General features: G+C 38.1%; 1 protein-coding gene and 1 pseudogene across 1 annotated transcript in view; one reads left to right on the top strand and one right to left on the bottom strand.

Moving 5' to 3' along the window:
• Window positions 1–16,347, bottom strand: part of LOC141439356 (uncharacterized) — a 1,011,003-nt gene that overhangs the window by 627,357 nt on the left and 367,299 nt on the right.
• The window catches only part of LOC141439341 (uncharacterized), a 39,911-nt pseudogene continuing 31,507 nt past the window's right edge, over window positions 7,944–16,347 (top strand).

Raw genomic sequence — 16,347 nt, 5'->3', positions numbered from 1 at the left:
TTTCACAGCTCGTGGCTAGGAAGCTTTTTTATGTAATAAGGGGCAAACGAGCAAACGCACCGCCTGATGGTAAGCGATTACCGTTGCCCAGGGACACATGCAACACCAGAAGAGTCACAAGTGCCAAACTGCAAGCAAGTGCAAGCTGCAAGTGTAAGCTGTTCTGACAGTCGAATGTGTAAATAAAATATAATCGGCGAAATGTATTTTTTTATATGATAGGAGGGAACAAACAAATTGATCTTGCAATAACTTTTTGCTTTTGAGGTAAACACTCTAAACACACAATTTACCGTAGGTAATTCTCACTAAGTAAAGTACATCTAATATAATTTAACAACTTGATTACATTGTTATTTCGTGAAAGCTAATAAGCGGTAAGCATTAAATTGCCACTTAACATTGTATTAAAGCCGACATAAAAGCTGTAGATAATTTATCTACCGGATAGCGAATTAAATTAATTGCCCATTATTTATGGTGCGCGGGAACATACTGACACTGACACGCTTAAAACGATATAATAAATTGTGTAGGTACATTTTCGTGATGGTAAAGTAATTGTATATTTAACAGGCGACAGAAGCGGTGTATGAGTGGCTATAGTCTTTTGTCGCGGCTTTTCTCACGGAGACTATAAAGTCAGGAAGTCGGAATTGTGAGATATCGCTATGTTCCATGAGAGTTGCCAAAAAATACTTTTAATTTACATTGTACGAAGATACGCCTGCAAAATGTCCTGATATCCAGTCAATGTTCTGTCGTCTGTATTGATAAATACGACCAGGTCCTTTGAGGAAATAACTGTTCGTTCAGTTATAATTCATCAAAGACCACTTCGTAACGGTATTGTATATTTGGCAAGTGAGTGTATAATAGTTATAATAATTATGTTTATGTACTAATGTCTTTCAAAGCCATAAAATAAATAATATGTTTCATAGTTTACAAATTATCTATTTTTATGTAGCGGTACTGGCTGAAAATCAGCGCTGGGGTGTTCATTATTAACGCTTCAGCATTATGCTGAGCCAGTGTCCGATTCACAACCGCAATGACACATACTTTCCTACGTGTTGTCTGTTTATACTTAATACTAATTGTTGTGTCTTTTGTTGTGAATAAAAGTATTTTCTTTCTTTCTTTATTTTCTTTAACGACTCTTCGGGCTCTTCAAGGATACAGTATAGGATAGGCTGGCACTGGACCAGTGAGATACACTTTTGTCCTCATCAAAAAGGGGTCAATCACGGGACAATTTATGTAAAAAAAAATGCTGTCTGCTTACAGTATTAATATCTGCCACAGCGGAGCGTGCAAAATACCTGACACGTCCTCCTGGCCCTAGAAATATAGTCGTATCAGAATTTATGCACGCTTTCTTGTGTCAGATATTGGTGCTGGTGACTGTACTACACATAAACGTAAACCAATTAATTACAAGAGCAATGTTACCAAAAAGGTTTTTATAAGACTTGAAGAGCATTAAAGATTTATTTTCACATCCGGAACGCGCCTTTGAGAAGCCCCCCGGCGCGTCAGAACAGCCTAAACTACCAATAAAATACAGCAGCGCTACCGCCCGTCCATAGTAAAAAGAAAATATCCGCGTGGAATTCGCTTATCGCGCGCTGTTCCCTCGGGAACTGTTCCGGGATAAAAAGTAGCCTATGTCACTCTCTGGCCCATAAACTATCGCTATGCCAAAAATTACGACGCTCCGTTGCTCCATTTCGACGTAAAAGTCGGACAAACATACAAACACACACTTTCGCATTTATTATATTCGTACGGATGCACATAGTTTGTACAAAATCTAACTGAATAGATCCACGTAATCACTCATTTTTATATTAAAATTCAACTACGTCAATTTTTATTAGTTATCAACATTATCTCGCGTATATACGTCCTACAGCTAAACACAATCCTTCTCTCAGCATGTGATGATTTGGGCGGTAGTTGGTTTCTGCAGGCCCAGTGCTGACTGGGAACTACACAGACAATAGTTTTTTTCTCGCAGATGTGTCGGTTTCTTAACGATGCTTTCCTTAACTGTAAAGCTTGTGGTAAATTTAGAGATTGGGAGTGTAGAGTAAGAAATCAAGTAGAAAATACAAACTGAAATATAGATGCACAGAAAAAACAGAAAAATAAGACCATCACTGGGAATCGAACCCAGGTCCTCGGGTAATCCGTACCGCGTGCTATACCGCTACACCACTGATGGTCAACGGTACCGACACGAATTTCCCTATGCACCTCATATCTCAGCTTGTGTTTCTTACTTAGTCACTTAAGCAGCGACGCTAGCGACATCTATGCCGTAGGCCTTCAAACTTTTCTGGCATTCCTTTGGAACTAACGCTCACCCGGACAAGAGATATCGTTTCTAAGCAATCAAATTAAGATTGGTTTTTGGAATCTTTTTGTATTTTTTATTTCAATTCCAAATTTTTTACTTACGGTCATCCCGTAAAACCGAAATTGAAAATACAAATAAATATAAATTTTCAAATTTTTGAAATTGAAATTTTGTATTTTCAAATTTTGGTTTTACGGGATGATCGTAAAAGTAAAAATTTGGAATTGAAATAAAAATACAAAAAGATTCCAAAAAACCAATCTTAAATCAAGTAGAATTACTGACTTAGTAAAACATACGAATAATTAATACCCAAATAATACCCAAGCCAAAACCAACTTAAAATAAAAAAGACTGTTGAGGGTTTCGGTATATCAAATAACAGTATGTACTACATCTATCTCTTAAATATTGAAGTACTTTTAGAGATGTTAAAACTTAATTTACTTTATAAAAACTAATGTAATTCCTTAAAAAAAAGACCGGCATTTTCACTGCACAGTCTGTTCTCCCTACTTCATCTAGCCCCTTATTCAAAGACATGCGTCTTTGTCACAGCCGCGGTGCGCAGCCACATCAGTCGCGTACAAAGCGCGGCGCGCGCTATAGCGCATGTGTACCAGCGCGTAGTCTGCGCACGTGTTGTTTGTGCACATTCATCGCGGAGTCATTTGTGTTGGTGGAATGAAAACGCGACGGTTTGTTGAAGACTTACGAGATGTATGAACGTATACATCTTTTTCAATACATTTGGTCGAAAAATACACTTTCGAAGGATGTATACATCTTACATGGCTCGTAAGTTCGTTTTACCGCACTAGTGTGATTTTTTTACAGTTTTTTTTGATTCTCCATTTTAAAAGTTTACAAGCAAAGAGTTTTGAATGACAAAAATAAGACGCACACTACGCGCCACCGCTCTGCTCGCGCGCTCCTGAGAAGAAGGGCTACGAAATAGCCCGAAACATGGCAAGCTAAACTCGGTTTAAGACGTGAGTTATCCATTTAATAAGGAAATAGTGCGAAAAAATAAACGCAATTCCTCCTTTCATCACTAATGAAGAAAGTAGTGCGGAAAAAACGCAATAGTTCCTGCGAAGGAACAGCCAAAGTACGAGTAACTGCCACGAATAATCCAAAATTAGGTAGATATAACCAGTTAAAGTCCCGCGTAACACCACGCCATGCGAAAGTACCTAACTCGAATTATAGATGGTAACATACTTAGCAGGCTGTGATCTGCAACTCGACGACTCATATATTTCATAGCTAACGTTATTATGACATATGAAATTATTTCCAATGTAGTTATGAGAAACAAAAGGATTCAGCATCGCATAAAAACCAATTGTCGCATGAAGCATTGTCATTTTCTTCCGAAAAAGTTCAAAGTCAAAGTCAAAGTATTTTATTTGTTAAACATAGGTATAACTGTATACAGTGGTAAAAGAAAATATTATCGTCTCACCATGTTTTGCCAATTGGCATACAAAAATAATTTAAAATAAGAGAGAGATTAAAATAACAAAATATCAGATAAACTTTACAAGAAAAAAAATCATTATTAAATTGAAATTAGAATAATTGTTACTATTATGAGTCATAAGAACCTAAAAAATTATGACGTTCACGTGATAAAAATTCAAATAAAATCATTAACTAAAGGATCTTCAAAGGAAACTAATTCAAATTACAAACAAAAACGTGGCATGTTTTAGGAATTCCTCTAAGCCTTATTGAATAACAAGTGAGTGAAAGCATTGTCCCTCAGGAAGGGCAGAGATCAAAAATACTGTCCTTTAGAAATATTGTCCTTTACAAACGCCGGGTTCGAATAGGGAGGGGACCAGGGCATACTCAAAAAACTCAGCAGTATCTTCGTTATTCGATAAAACCACGAACAACTCCAACAAACTTCAACAACAAAGAGGTTGAACAATCCAACTCGGATGGACAGCATTCGTTCAACTTGGTGATGATTTGTCGTTAATACTTCGCAGTGCTTACTATGTGTTGGTATTGGTATTCAATAAATAATTATTGTATTGTGCTTAAAGATTAAAGTTTTCAACCGGTGTGTGTTGTCAGTGATGACCAATGACTCTGAAACCTGGTCTATAAGTTGCCACTACATTGTTACAGTGCTAGAGAGAAAGATAGGTAGTGGTACTTAGCGAAGATGTAATCTAACATTCAATTACGTCCCATCAATACTTTCAAAAACTGCAGTACTTATAACATTTTTCCCTAGTGCCCTAATTTTTTTTCAATTTGCCCCAGTCTTGCTCATATGCCGCGTGCCCCTACAACATGGTCACCGGACTGCGTGCTCAGTTTCAGTGTCCATGCAGAACAAAATAGTAAAATACAGCTTGACGGGTGGAAATACTACCAATAAGTAACTTGTTACACAACGCAAAAAAACGTTATGGCGTTGTTACAACAACATTACACAGTGGGGCCCAATTTGTAATATTTGATCATATTTATTTTCTTCTAATGTATTTTTAGGTTCTCGAATGGCGTCCGCGGACCGGGAGACGAGCTGTCGGGAGGCCTCCAACAAGATGGAGCGACGACTTGGTTAAGATCGCGGGATCGCGGTGGATGCGCAAAGCACAAGACCATTCTGAGTGGAGAGCCTTGGGGGAGGGCTATGTCCAGCAGTGGACGTCTTTCGGCTGACATGACGTGTGTCGAAGTGTAAATAAATATTTCTGTTTCTCTTCTGATGACCAGATGGTCTCAAAGGAAGACCAGCGCCGTTCGCAAGACCGGCAGATTGCTGATTTGGGACCATTTCGTGACATGCATAACTTATTATTTTTTTCTTTTTACTTCTTTCATCCATTGTTCTCATGTTTGTCACGAATAAATATTTTCTTTCTTTCTCTTTCTTTCTTTCTTTCTATCTCTATTAATCCTGACATCCATCCTCATCCTCACGTGAGTCCACGCAGGCGCATCCTTACGCAAAATCTCGTAAAGGCGAGTACTCCAGCACTCCAATATTCATGAAGGAGTCTTTACATTTGCGCTTTACCTTTTCCTTTGTATTTTATTGGGTGGAAAGCTCAAGTTTTATTCGAAATACATAAAACAAAAAAATACTCGTTAGAAGTGTGAAACATCTTAGGATGCTCGAACATTACAGATCTATTTCTTAACAACGCTTTTTCGTCATCTTCAGTATCTTCATTTGAGCATTATGTTTCGGTAAGCTTAACTACACATCTAAGTCTTGCAGTCCTCAAATACAATCAATTAAAAGGTCGGGGGTTCGAGCCTGAATTTACAATTTAAAAGCTTTTCAGAATTAATGAGTAAAATTAGGATAGGCTAAGACCGCTTGTAGACGTCCGTTGTTTCACCGCTCAACGGACCGTTTTTTTTTGCCAAATTTGCGGTGTTGTATGTACACAGAGTCGTAATAAACCATACAACACCGCAAGTCCAGCAAATAAAACGGTCCGGTCTCCGGTGAAACCAACGGACGTCTACAAGCGGCCTTAGTGATTCTGCCCTTACCGAGTTTTGCCTCGTAATTTATATGAATGGTGTAAATCCCTAGTTGTATCAGTGTTGTGTAGTGCGTGTAATTTTAACAATTCATGTAATGCACTATAAAAACCACCAGTAGTTGAGTTAGAAACTAATTTGGTATCACCAAGAAAATATTAATCCTCATGGCTTTTTATTGCAGTTTACTCATGTTTCTGATTGTTCAAAGATTAACTGAAAGAAATATCTTTAAGCGATAAATTCGCTTTTGTCCGTCTCATTCTCTTGTTATCTATTAATTTCATGTGTTTTATGTACAATAGAGAGTTATATACCACACAAAATTTATTTACTACACAATCGACAAAATAAACAAATAGAAAAAAATGAGACGGGTCGATAAACAACCGCAAGTAACGAGTTTTATCTGTCTTGATACACTTCGCCGGTTCAATATGAATAAGACCCTAGTTTTTTGTTTCTATTTCTATGGTCTACTTTTAACTTTGCGGTGACTAAAATAAAGTGCAACATAGAGTATACCAAGATATAGACTTGTAACGTTTTAATACTGGGACTATGTTTCCGGTGTTCATACGATACGTGATTCATTCTCGGTTTTTATTAAACTTCAGTCAACTCAACCCTATAACTTATTTCTACTTATACTGATAAAAAACGAGAAAATAAAGAGAAATTCTGACGCCTGTTAACTTAGTATTATTTATATGTTGTTCTGTCTAAAATTGACGACTTGTTGACTGGAACTCAATTGGGGTTTATACAAATAAAACTAATTTTTAACTGTATCGATGAACTCGACAAACATTCCAAAAATGATTCGCATATTATTTTCGTGACTAAGGAACGTCGTATTTCCTCCATTCCACAAATAAACGTCTAATTATTTCTTCTTTAGACATAATCGAGATATTTCCTCGGCATAGAAAGGTAATTAAAGAGAAGATATTATTAATATTGACATATTGACAAACACAAAAGTAAATATTGTTACGACGGTGGGTTAGGTGATAAACTTTGATCATGCTTTTCGACCCCTTGGAGGCGTTTTCAGCAGGCTGAATACTGTTTCAGGCCGTTTCAGAGGATGCTCTATCACATATTAGTTTATCAAAATTTCACCCATGTTGCCGTTGTTTTCAGGCGCCTGAAACATGTTTTCAGTCCGTTTCAGGCCACCCTCTATCCAATGACACCATAACCTGAAAACCCGTTTTCAGGCGTTTTCAGGACCCTTATGGGCCTCTGAAGTACATTTCAGTATATGGCGAAATTTTCCATAGGAGTGAAGAGAATAGCACGATTAGAAAGAGACAGCTATACTGAGAACATTCGAGAAGGTGTGTGACAAGGATAGCCTATATGTGTGAGAGACAGACTGATGATCCTGTTTCCGGAATATTCTAGTAACTGTGTGAGAGAGATAGCACATGAAAGAGACAGACACTCTACTCGTTTCCGGAACATTCGAGATGTAGGTATGACGTCCTAGCTAGACTGTTCTCGAACTTTGTGGACCGATTCACCGGGGTATATAAGCCGGGTGAGGTGCGGCGGAGGACAGTTTTCGAATGCGATACCGAGCGATAAACATCGAAGAGAATCAAAGCGACTTGTAAGAGAGTTTTAGAGTGCGAAATTACTGTGAACTGTTTTTAGTGTTTTGTAAAGTTAAGTAACAGTGTGAAAATAAATCCTACTCTTATTCATCGGTGTTAAAAGTGCTTTTCAATCACGAACCCACCCCACGAACGTAACATTTGGTGTCAGAAGTGGGATTGAAAATGCCGCTTACTCCGCGAGAACAAGAGAAGGAAATGGCTGAGGTCCAGGATAAAATCGTGGCAGTTGACATTGAAGTCAAAAATTACGAAAACGCGTCTCAACGGGCTTAACGAAAAGGTAGAGGGCCTCAAGAATCGCCTTCAGAAGTTGGAGAATAAAGTGGCCAACGGCACCACCAGTTTTTCGGCACACTAGCCACAGGAGGGAAAAGTTAAAGTTACCACCATTTGATGGGACCTCTTCATGGGCCGCATACAAGCTCCAATTCGAGATGGTTGCTGAAACGAACGGCTGGACTGACAAACAAGCTCTAGCTGCCCTCGTGTTGGGACTGTGCGGTAAAGCCTTGATTGTATTAGACATCATGGCGATGGCGGGAACTGTGGTGACTTTGGAGCGACTTATGGATTTCCTAGAGTCGCGTTATGGTGACTCCCATCTGGACCCGTTATAGAGCTCAGCTGAAGGACAGGGTGCAGTTAGATGGCGAGAGCCTGCAGCAATGGAGCCTGGAAATTGAGAGGCTGGTCAGAAAGGCTTACTTGTCATTACCATCTGTAGTAGAGATTATGCTAGTGCAATCATTCATAGATGGGATTCGAGACTTTGAAGTGAGGGCTGCTGTACGACTAGGTCATCACAAGACCTTAAAAGATGCATTGACGCACGCATTGGAAGTAGAGGCCGTACGCACCGATCCTCGTTCTTACCGCAATCCAACGGCGACGGATAAAACGAAAACTCGAAGCGGGCCTACGTGTTATGCGTGTGGGGAAATAGGGCACAGGAGATTGTGGTGTCCTAAGCGAGAGCCTCGGAGCGTTGAAGCTGGGCGCAATGGATCAGGAGCAGCAAAGGTCCAAGTGCTGACGGATAAAACGAAATCTCGACGTGGTTATGTGTTATGCATGTGGAGAAAGAGGGCATATGAGATTTCATGCCCTAAGAGAGATGCTCGGAGCAATATGGAAAGTTGGCGAAACGGATCGAGAGCAGCTGATGTAGTAACGAGCGCCCCGGCAAGAAAGCGGCAGGAAAACGCAGATGTTTATCCAGAAGGCCATGTAATGCTGACATGAGGCACGAGAGAAAAGAACACGCTTATGTGAAGCTGCTAAGAACAGACACCATTAGTCCGAAATGGTGCGGGAAAGCGATTAAAGAAGTACAACGACACCGTGGCGATGTGAAGCCCATTCTGAGTTGGACGAAATCTAAAACAAAAACTCAACGCGACAGGAAGATGGATAGCGTAGAGTTTGAAGAAGGCTCACCCGTTTGGCTACATACCCTATCGAAGAAAAGTGAAGACCCGAAATTTTTACCGAGTTGGGCAGTACCGTACAAAGTAGTCACTAGGATCAACGATGTCACATACCGGATACAGCGTAACGCGCGTAGCCCCTGTAAGATTGTTCATGTTGATCGGTTAGCCAAGTACCATGGATCTAATGATGCTCGGGACGAGCATGTCTTAGGAGGGGGCAGTGTTACGACGGTGGGTTAGGTGATAAACTTTGATCATGCTTTTCGACCCCTGGAGGCGTTTTCAGCAGGCTGAATACTGTTTCAGGCCGTTCCAGAGGATGCTCTATCACATATTAGTTTATCAAAATTTCACCCATGTTGCCGTTGTTTTCAGGCGCCTGAAACATGTTTTCAGTCCGTTTCAGGCCACCCTCTATCCAATGACACCATAACCTGAAACCCCGTTTTCAGGCGTTTTCAGGACCCCTTATGGCCTCTGAAGTACATTTCAGTATATGGCGAAATTTTCCATAGGAGTGAAAGAGATAGCACGATTAGAAAGAGACAGCTATACTGAGAACATTCGAGAAGGTGTGTGACAAGGATAGCCTATATGTGTGAGAGAAACAGACTGATGATCCTGTTTCCGGAATATTCTAGTAACTGTGTGAGAGAGATAGCACATGAAAGAGACAGACACTCTACTCGTTTCCGGAACATTCGAGATGTAGGTATGACGTCCTAGCTAGACTGTTCTCGAACTTTGTGGACCGATTCACCGGGGGTAATATAAGCCGGGTGAGGTTGCGGCGGAGGACAGTTTTCGAATGCGATACCGAGCGATAAACATCGAAGAGAATCAAAGCGACTTGTAAGTGAGTTTTAGAGTGCGAAATTACTGTGAACTGTTTTTAAGTGTTTTGTAAAGTTAAGTAACAGTGTGAAAATAAATCCTACTCTTATTCATCGGTGTTAAAAGTGCTTTTCAATCACGAACCCACCCCACGAACGTAACAATATACTAATTTGAAGAGCATGCATTTAGTTTTTCTATATTAATTATCTTAGGTACACATGCACTATTTTAGAAATAATTCGGTAGTTTGCTGGGTAAAATCAAAATCTATTTAATTCATCAGCTAGATATTCAGAAAATAGGTTTATTTGCTAAATCAAGCAAACAATGACAAAGATGGAGCGAGTCGAAGTTCGACATCGGGGGCCTGTAACCTTACCCGTGCTAAAAAGTATCACTTCAACCGGCTATATCTTTATTATTTTCCGTTCCTGACAAAAGTAAAAAAAGTGCCATATATATTCAGTTAATCTAACTGACGGACAAACTAGATTGTTTTGACACTAGCCCATTTTAATAATAATAATATAATAATAATAACTAGATGGCTGGATCAAGGGCCAGATACAGAAGGCGGTACTTCTGGACACGGCACGCATCGTCCACCACCACCACCGGTAGCTTGGGCCCTACCCCGTTACCGGCGGCAAACTAGGTCAGGTTTTTATAATATTTTTATTTTGTATGTACTTTTCTGTATTTTACTTTTTATAACTATTATAAAAACCTAAACCTAAGAATGAAAGAAAAATAAGGAACATAATAATAATATACTTATATATAATAATTATAAAAAATTAAATATATTAAATGTTTCAATAACAGACTGTGCAGAATAAAAAAATCATAATAATAATAATATTTTATTTTTGACACTAGCCCATTTAAATAACAATAATAATATTTTTTTAATAATAATAATAATTTAAAACATGAAACTACCGTGAGACACTCATATTATATTGTACTTATTTATTTTGAACATGTCGAGCTACACTCGATTTAAGACGTGAGTTATCCGGGACAGTATCATTTTATAATAATAATAATAATTTTATTAATAATAGTATTTTTATATTTTTTCACACTAGCCCATTTTAATAATAATAATAATACCAGCGGCCAACTAGGTTATTTTTTGTATTTTACTTTTATAATTATTGTAAAATCTAACCTAAGAATGAAAATAAATTAAGAGAATAATAATAATTTTAGTAATAATAATATTTTTTTTATAAATACATATTTCATAATTTATGAAACAAAACAAAACTACCCACCAATTATTATTTTTTTTTAACCGTCCTTCAAAACTACCTTGATTTTTATTTATTTACTGTCAAGGCATGTTTTATTAACTACCATTGCTGAAATTATAATCCAAGCCGTAGCAAGGGAGATGAAACTAAATTTACCTGCTCATTAATAATAGACCCCATACTGTTGTATCTAATTATCTCCATGCATTCTAAAACATAGAGACGAAACCCCTTGCCACAATAATGTAACACTTCATACGAATCTGAGTCCGATAAAGAATGATTTAGTTCCAACAAAATGTTTCGCAAAATTCGACTTATCAGGATGCTCATTCCTATATGCCGAAACATGCTCTTTAAATCTAGCATTAAAACTGCGACCTGTCTGACCAACATATACTTTACTGCAGTCATTACAAGTGAGCTTGTATACACCCGATCTAGTTCCTTTATCTACCTTCTCGCTTTATTGCTTTATTTATTTTAATTTATTCATTCAACAACATTGATACAGTTAGTATCAGGTTTGTGGTTACAAAGTTTAGAGTACAAAGAGTTGTTAGTCTTAAAGGCTGCCTTAACATTGTTTGATTTTAAAATACCACAAATTCTTCAAGAAAAACGGACCAAACGTATGAAACTACACCTATATTTGTTAGAAGACTGCGATGGTAACACGGCGTTAAAGAACATGCTTTACTATCCGAGCCTGCTTCTTCTGAACCAAACTATTGACCATTGATTTAGTATAACCATTCGACAACGCTATCTGAAAAAAGTTAAATGTTATATGATCAGTAGTATTCTCTTTTAAACGAGAAGTAGAATCAGAAATAATATTTCCTAACAACTCGGTCGTACAAAATCAACAAACAACTTTCAACTCAATAACCTCTTCCGTAAGATTCAAATAGCATCACCTAGAAAGATGCCTCCGAGCAAACGAACAAAATTGCTATAACGACCGAGAAATAACTGTAAAGAAATATGTTTTCTATTCTTATACAAATAGAGTACAGTATTGATCAATAATGCCATAGCTCCCGGCAGAACATGTGCCTCGTGAAGAAAAATAACTTTAGAAAAATATGAAGCTCATATTACACGATAAAAGATAGAAACGGCTTTAACGAGAGGGTTCCTTGTGTGAAATAGGGCTTAAAAAAGTTGCAACGCGTTAAAGAACCAACCAACATTAGCTTTTTGGTAACTGACATCATAACCTGCATCAAGGGTGCATTCGAGCGTTGTGACCACCCGGTTAAACTTTCATTCGAAGGATAGTACCACTTTTATTAGCACAACGGAAGAACGAGTCGCAAGAATTTTGATCACGCTAGCTAGAGTAACTTAATAATTTTCTCTTTAGTTTTCATAAAAAGTGCACCCTGCGCGACATCTTTTACTTGCCTCGGTAATTACGTAAAAATACTATAACCACCAATGAATCGCGAGCTTTTTGGTTAGGGGAATATTGGTCTTAATTCTTTCATTTAGATTTTTCCCCACGAAAAGTTGTAAACAATTTATGTCCTATAATCCAATCCATCAATAAAACTTTCAGTATTTCTTTAACACCAGACAAAAACCAGCGCTGGCTTTCGAGCCGGCATTATTCTGAGGTGGGTCCGTTTCGTGTAGGTTTCGTGAAACTGTTTTCCTCGTCTGTCTATCGTTTCTGTAATTGTCTATAAGTCTATGTCACGGATAAATCTATTTCCTTTCTTTTTAAAAATATAGACGTTTGAGAGACAATGGGACAAACACTGAAACTGTCCTGCATCTTGGAATGATGTCACTGACGAGTCAACTCGATTTGCTGGGAATCATTTGCAGCGTGCTGTGCGATTAGGGTTCCACAGGAAGCTGCTGAAGGAGATTATTGGTTGAATAAATATCACGGTATACCTACTTGATACCAATTAACTTAGTACCAAAGTAAAGCTCGTGTCATGGGCTAAGAAACGATAAAAATACTTTTGCAGATAGATATATACTTAAATACCTAGTTGCTAACACATCCAAGATTTGAGAAAAACATACTTTCATATATATTTTCATACATAATAATCCGCCCTTCTCTTTCTTCTCTGAGAATCATAAAGGTGTATTTTTTTAATTTACACGGTATAGTGCCACACAAAAGCCAAGCCGCAGAACAGAGCTAGTAAGCAGAAATCTTTAAGTTTACTGCTTTAAGAATAATTAAATTGCGACAAAGACTCTCAATTAAACCTGTTGTACAATTGAAAAAGACAGCGAAACAAATGATGGAATTATCTAAAACTGCCCCAGATTGTCCACTAGCATTGAATGGTTGTCACCAGCGCGCAGATTCGATTTGCTAAGGCATTATTTGCGCCCGAGCTGTAACACATAAAGGGCTCTAACCTATACTAAAGGGGGAGATATTCGTAAAGATACGATTTAGAAGTACCTTCTCGACTTTTTGTTGCACCAAAATGTTATTTTTCAAAATCTCGGGTTCGATTCTCAAGCTGAGTACCTACGAGTTTTTTTTTTAAATATACTTATGAATGTAGTTTTTTCTTGTTCTTGTTCTAAATCGATGACATGGTTCATAAGAACAGATCCTCGTATGTCATATAGTTTTCAGACTTACCCATACTGACCGATCTAAATGTTAAATCCTGTATAGTTTAGGATGAGAAAGCTAATATAGAACTCATCGACAGCCTTAATCTCACAGCATCGGAATCACAGCAGGATTTGCAAAAGGGTAGCGATCAAATGTTTAATTACGTCTTATTAGAAATTTCTAAAATCTTTCTGATTTTTTAAATTTTACCCCAAAATTCCCCAGTTTTGTGGACGTGCCCCAGTCTTGCTCATGTCCCGCGTGCCCCTACTCCATGGCCGCCCCACGCTACGTGCTCTTTTGTTGGCGAAGGGAATTCCCTTCGTGTTTATATTTATAAGAATATTATTCGTTTCAGGATAATAATAAAATGATGGCAGGAATTTTCACGGGACGTGAATTCGTGTGGGGCATTATTAGGATCGACATAAACTAAGAGCCAAACACAATTTTGAAATAGTTTTTTATTGAGTAATAAGTTGTTACAAAGTCTAACATTGATCGGAATGATTCTATTAGATTAGATTAACTAGTTAAATTATCCTTTAGAAATAGTCCAAGAGCCCAGCCCCAAGTTACCTACGTAACATGACATCACGATAAGATGCATGGCACACGGTGGAAAAAGTTGTGCTGAACAAGAATTAAAAATATATCGCACCTAAAATTCTGGCGAATTGGACTCGCGCACTGAAGGTTCCGTACACATTTATAGGTATGTAAGTAAACGGGAATCGTGTTTTGAAGATATTTCTCGCTTTATCCAAGTGATTTAATACATCCAGTGTATGCAGAGCCCTACTCTTATGGTAGGGTCAGATTATGTTAGTCATTGATTGACATGAAAAAACACAATTTTCAGACTTTTCTAGTTGATAACTACCTCACACCAATTTCAAGATTCTGATTCACGGGAAGGCCCTTAGGCTTTGATTCCCTTGATTTCGAAAATTTGCGGAAATTTGCAGCAATAAACTGCTCAGCTCCAAGGGACAGTAACCTGAGTATTAGATATAAATTTCAGCTTGATACCTCCACGCGATCCCGAAAAAAGGGTTTGCAGACAGATAGACAGACAGACGGACAAAAGTGATCCTATAAGGGTTCCGTTTTTTCCTTTTGAGGTACGGAACCCTAAAAAGCAATATGTGGTGCATAGGAGAAATTTGTGTCTGTACTCCTGTCAGTGGTGGTGTAGGGTACAGCACGCAGCACGGAATGCTGAAGACCTGGGTTCGATTCCAGCGCTCGTCTCTTTTCTGGTTTTTCTGTGCATCCATGTTTCGGTTTGTATTTTCGTGAAGTTAATCGGAACATTAAAGTAAACAGATACAGGAATAGATTTAAAACAAAAACCTCGACGCAACGCGTTAACTCCGCTACGACGCGTAGCAACCGCTACGCCGTAGACCCTCTACGTCTATATATCACCGTAGCTTTGTAGCGCCCGCGCCAGCAAAAAGGTTCCATCTTATTGATATTAATGATGCCAGTTGCGACAGTGCGCTTACAGATGTACCGGTTGCTTTGCTTTTTCTAAGCTTTGTTGTTTAAGTGAAACACGATTTAGGCTATGAGTTAGTAAAAAAAACGAATTAAAAAACCGGCCAAGAGCGTGTCGACTCGCCCGAAATAGGGTCCGTAGCAATTACGAAAAAATTAAGTTATATTTTTCTAAGAATTTCGTATTTTATACAGAATCCTGCATAGTTTAGGTATATTTTATACCTTAGGCTGCTATTTACTCTTAAACTACTAATGATTCTCAAGCAAACTTAACCGTTATAGTTTTCCTTGAAAGTTTGATATACTTACTACCATCTTGAATTTTTTCAAATTTTTTCACCCACCGGTTTAGATTTTAGAGGGGGGGGGACGCTCGATTTTAATGAAAATTTGCACTTTAAAGTTGAATATTTTGCAAACAAATCACTGAATCGAAAAATCGTTTCAGCAGCCCCTTAATGATTTAAAAAGACCTATCCAACGATACCCCACACTACAAGGTTGGATGAGAAAAAAAAAACACCTCACTTTACGTCTATGGGAGGATCACTAAAAAAATACTTTTTTAAAATTTTTCTTGTACCATTTTGTCGGCATAGTTTACATACATATTCGTGCAAAATTACAGCTTTCTAGCATTGATAGTCCCTGAGCAAAGCCACGGACAGGCAGACAGACAGACATGGCGAAACTATTTTGGCTCCGGAACTCTAAAAACGAATTAAAAAAGTAAATTCCTGTTCATAATTTCGATATAAGGAATGACGACTGGGTTAAAATATATCATTCTATTTAGTCCGACAGTTACATTAATGGAGTCCGACAGTTAAGTTATATTTTTCGGTTTATCAAATTATTAAAAATCGACAAAGGTATAGATCATCAAACTTCGGAGTGGGGGCTTGTGACGTCACTATTAGGTATAAATCGTACCATATAGTGACTTCACTCGAAACTTGTAAGCGTTGTATCCTCGTCATTTTTTGTTTGTCAAACAAAAGCAAAAATACGTGCACAATATTTTTTAATTATCAAACTGACGGACTAAACAGTTTTTTTTAGTCGTCTAGCCTATTCATCATCATCATCGGCTGGAAGACGTCCCCGCTGAAGGCCACTTGCATGCACCGGTTGCCCGCAACTCTCACAATGTCGTCAGTTCAACTAGTGGGAGGCCTGCCAAAGCTTCGTCTTCCGGTTCGTGGTC

This window comes from Choristoneura fumiferana, chromosome 20 (assembly GCF_025370935.1).
Source record: "Choristoneura fumiferana chromosome 20, NRCan_CFum_1, whole genome shotgun sequence".
NCBI classification, from domain to species: domain Eukaryota; kingdom Metazoa; phylum Arthropoda; class Insecta; order Lepidoptera; family Tortricidae; genus Choristoneura; species Choristoneura fumiferana.
This window is presented reverse-complemented; position numbering and strand designations above follow the sequence as displayed.